We start from the raw sequence: 5326 nt of genomic DNA on the forward strand, positions 1-5326 counted from the left end.
AGTCTCTTTCATGATTTCCTTGACTGACTCTGTCACAAATCCTGTGAAGGAATACACAACACCTGGACAGTTTTCTTTAGCAGGAATTTATTGTTTGGGCTTTCATGGGCTTTGTGTGTGTGTGTGTGTGTGTGTGACAACAATCGCATCTTCAGTCGTGTAATCCTTCCATACTTCATGATGTTCCATCAGGGTTCTCTTCCATAGCATTGACAATCATTTCCATAGAGTACCGTGTTGTAATGACCCTTAAAGGTCCCTTTGACCCTCTGACCTATAGGCTGACTTAGACATGTGTTTAGGGGAAAGGAGACACTGACACCTTCAGTGTTCAACTCAAGGGGTTCTGGGTGGCCAAGGCATTGTCCAATATCAAAAGAATTTTAAAAGGCAATCAGTAACCGGCAAGGTACTTCCTGAATTCAGGGATGAAGCACTGATGACACCAATCCCCCCAAAGGTTCCTGCTGTCCGGCCTTCTCGTTGTACAGCCAAAAGACTGACAGATGGTGTTTATCGTTTCCCTTGAAGGCTCAGGGTTAGCAGCTCTATAGGTTAGGGGAGTCTTGATCATTTGCACAAAAACCTGATGCCATTTGCACAAAATCATAGAACTAACCTATCTCATTCTGTCTCAAATCCTGGAGTTCACTTCCCTTTCTTACCAATGCATGTACTTTGTGGCATTTCCCCCAGAATAGGGCACTTTCATCTGCATTAAAACCTGTCCAGACAAATCTGTTTTCTCAGTGATTTTCTTTTTTGAAATTTTCTTGCAGTACAGTTGATTTACAATGTTGTGTTAGTTGCAGGTGTACTGCAAAGTGATTCAGTGATATATACACGTATATCCATTCTTTTAAAGAATCTTTTGTCATATAAATTATCACAGAATGTTGAGTTTCCTGCTCTATACAGTAGGTCCTTGTTGGTTATCTACCTTATATACAGTAGTATGTATATGTTCATCCCAAGCTCCTGATTTATCCCTCCCTACTATGTTTCCTCTTTGGTAACCACAAGTTAATTTTTGAGATCTTTTCAGTCTGTTTCTATTTTGTAAATAAGTTCCTTTGTATCAATTTTTTACAATTATATTTCCACATATGAGTGATGTGATATTTGTCTTTGACTTCACTTAATATGAGAATCTTAAGGATGTGCATTGTCTCCACTTTTATTCAACATGATTTCAGAAGTCCTAGCTGTGGTAATCAGAGAAGAAATAAAAGGAATCCAAGTTGGAAAACCACTAAAACTGGCACTGTTTGCAGATGGCATGATACTAGACATAGAAAAGCCTAAAGATGCTACCAGAAAACTACTAGAGCTCATCAATGAATTGGTAAATTTGCAGGACACAAGATTAATACCCAGTGATTTTCTTAATGGCATCTGGGAATGCATCTGTTGCCTCTTGATTTCTCAAAAGCTACTTCTACTATTATTTTGATATTTTAAGTCAAACCTCTTTCTAAAATTATCAGACCATCCTTTACTGGGATAAAATTCTCTAGCTTTAGATCCTTTACCACCCTTTTGCTTTAGGTTGTCATAATGACTTTGATTTTTCTTCAATCATATTAGAGTCTATAGATATGCCTTGCTTGTAGCAATCCTGCACCCACATACAAGCTATATTTTCAATACAAGATAAAAAGATATGTCACAAAAAGCACAAGGTTTTAACACCTGCTGGTGTAGCTGCACTGATGGCTTCTTAAATTTCCTGTTCTTTTTCTTACAGTGGTCCTTATGCTGGATTCATTCATCTTGAAATGGTGGCAACGACGACTGCAGACCCAAACTGTGGTACATAACAAGCAATTCAACTTTTTGTATAAAGTCATGACTTCTCTCTGTTTCTTGTGAGCACTTCCAGCACCACTAGGGGCACTTCATTTGAGTCCTATGGTGTTATTCAAGGTTATGGTATTGTACTAAACACAATGAGAAATACCCATGGACCATCAGTGATCACTTTGAGATCACAGCTTACTATAGAAATTGCTCATCAGGGATGAACAGTGCTATTCATGTTCCATAAGTGTATGTGTGCATAACTTTTGATAAATTTAATCCTTTTATATTTGTGTATATTTTATGGTAGTAAGTGATAAAATAGACTAGTATCTATATAAATTTTATGCATTCGTGACACCTTTTTCTCAATTTTTTATATTTCTAGGCTATGCGAGTCCCCTGTGAGTTTTTTCAAGTCATCTCAAATCTCGGAATAGTTTTCCCATGTATTTATTGAAAAAAATTCATCTATAAGTGGACCTGCACAGTTCAATCTTGTATTGTTCAAGGGTCAACTGCATACTCAGACGTGGAAATGCTGAGTCGTACGATAGTTACAGTTATGATTTTCTGAGGAACCTCCACACTGTTTTCCATAGTGGCTGTGCCAATTTATATTCCCAGCAACTGTGTGCAAAGGTTCCCTTTTCTCAACACCCTTGCCAACGCTTCTTATCACTTGGCTTTTTGATAATAGCTCTCCCAACAGGTATGAGGTGATCTGTTATTGTGGTCTGGATTATCATCTCCCTGATGAATAGTGTTGCTGAGCCCTTTTTCACATAGCTGTTGGCCATTTGTATGTCTCCTTTGGAAAATATTTAGGTTCTTTGCTCATTTTTAAGTTATTTTTTATTAATTATTCTGTTATTGAGTTGTATGACTTCCTTTTATGATTTAGATATTAATTTATCAGATATATGGCTTGAAAATATTTTCTCTATTTCACCTTTTCATTTTGTTGATTGTATCCATTGCTATACAGAATCTTTTAATTTGATGTAGTCCAACTTATTTTTGTTTTTCTTCCTTGGGTTTATGCTGTCAAATTAAAAACAAATGAACAACAACAAAAAACAAAAAACCACCCAGAACTTTGCCAAGACCAATCACAAGGAGCTTTCCCCCATGTTTTCTTCTAAGAGTTTTATGGTTTCTGGTCTCATTTTTAAGTCTTGAATCCATTTTGCATTTTTTTAAAAAATATGATGTAAGATAAGACTCCAGTTTTACTCTTTTCATGCAGATATCCACATTTCTCCACACTCTTGGTTGAGGATGTATGTTTTTTCCATTATGTATTCTTAGTGCCTTTGTCAAGGATTACATGCCTATATATGCATATGTTTATTTCTAGGCTCTCTTCTGTTCCATTGGTCTGTGTGTCTATGTTTATGCTGGTATCACACTGTCTTGTACTATAGCTCAAGTCAAGAAGTACCATGCTTCCACATTTGCTCCTCTTTGTCAAGATTACTTGGTCTATTCAAGGTCTTCTGTGGTTTCATATGAATTTTAGCATTTCTATTTCTCTGGAAAATTCCACTGGTATTATGACACACATTACATTAAACCTGCAGATCACTTTGGGTGGTATGAATATTTTAACAGTGTGAATTCTTCTAGTCCATATACTTGGGACATCTTTTTATTTGTGTCTTTTCCACTTTCTTCCATCAATGTCTTGTTGCTTGTAGTGTATAGCTCTTTCACTTTCTTCATTAAATTTATTCCTAAGTATTTTACTCTTTTTGATGTTTTTGAAATAGAACTGTTTTCTTAATTTCTTTTTCAGATAGTTTGTTGTTAGTGTTTACAAACACAACTATTTTTGTGTGTTATTTTGTGTCCTGCAGCTTTCTTGAATTCATCTCTTAGTTCTAACATTTTCCTGGACACTCAAAACATTCACCCCACTCTCACTTTCCCCCACCAAGAAAGGTCACAATCTCTCTTGTTACTAAGCTCTGCCATCCTGAGACAGGGCCTGATGCCAATAAAGTCAAATTGCTGTTCTTACCCATTTCAAGTACAGCTGATCCAAGTTATATGCTTATGTGTGGTACTGCACTTTCTTAATTGCATTCTGGACCTTCTATAAAGGTATTTGGTTACTTGTACAATTTTAAAATCTGGGTTGCTGTAGGTAAAGGGGCTGGGAATTCCTGTTCCACTGTATTGCAGATGCCACTCAGTCAAGATCCTTTTATTTTCTGATACCAACTATTTTACTCAGTGTTCTTTCACATTGGCAAGAAAATCCCAACTCTCTTGACATGTCTTGTTCTAACCACAAAAGGAGATCCAAGGATTTCTGATTCACTATACAAAATACCAAAACCTTTATACCTATACTGAAATACGGCAATAAATGGGATATACTTTGTTCATAAACACAGATATGGATGTCAGATAAACCTTCAATTATAAGGAACAGTATTTTAAGAGTATCAGAAAGAAAGCCCTAAACAGAAAAAGATACATCTCCCAGTTACTGAGGTCAAGCAAGAACAAAAAAAGACATAGAATATGTTCCCTTCAGCTCCACCTTGGCACTCAGCTACTTGGAATACTTACTTCTCTTTTCAATCACAAGATGAAGGATCTGCCCTGGATGTCACTATGTGGGAGGAGCTGGAGGACTTGGTTCTGGAATGTGTCCTACCCATGGCAGTAGCACTCTGTCTTTCTCAGCTCTCAAGGCCTCTATCTTCCTCATCCTATGATGGAATTCAGGACCTCCAAGGGCTGATATCAGCAACTGGATGCTACAGAACCCCAGTGGTTCTGGGTGGCTATTTCTTTCACTTCCTTTCAAGGGGCTTCACATATACATCTGACAATTCCTTCTGTGACCGGAGATTGCCCTCCTTAGACCTAAGGTCTCAAACCCTGACAACTATACTGTGACAACAGAGCAAGAGATGTTCAGCTTGAGAGCTCTGCCTGAAGCCTCTTACACCTAATATTCTGGGGCTTTGCATTCCTCGGTCCAGGTGCACGGTGTCCTCCTATAGGCCCTTGCCCCTTAGATTAGAGGCTTCTTGGGAAATGCCGCATCCCTGAAAAGCCCTGATCAGCTTCCCTACTCCAAACCTTGCAGGGGAGTCCCTGTCCTACAAGTGATGAGAGATGGGAAAATCCATGGCATAAGTAAGGGTGTCTAGGTAGAGACCTGTGAGGGAAACAAAACGTGGTAACCTGTCCCTTCTCTCTTTCAGCCAGACTTCTCAGGGAACCTCTATTCTAATAAACTTCATATTTTAGATCTAATAGATATATCTTTATACAAAGAAATGGCTGTGAGATGATTTTTTTTTTTTTGAATCCTGATCTTGTGAGCTTATCTCAATCTTTAAAGCTTTCAGAACTTTTAAGCTTATCTGAGAACTAATATGTATGGATAGATGATCAGCAAATAATATCTCTTTTTTTCCTCTCTTCATATGTCACATATATTTTGCTTTTATTATTGCTCTGGCTATGTATTACAATACAAGAGTTGCACATGAGAGTCCCTCTT

The sequence above is a fragment of the Bos indicus genome, chromosome X (genome assembly GCF_029378745.1).
Source record: "Bos indicus isolate NIAB-ARS_2022 breed Sahiwal x Tharparkar chromosome X, NIAB-ARS_B.indTharparkar_mat_pri_1.0, whole genome shotgun sequence".
NCBI classification, from domain to species: domain Eukaryota; kingdom Metazoa; phylum Chordata; class Mammalia; order Artiodactyla; family Bovidae; genus Bos; species Bos indicus.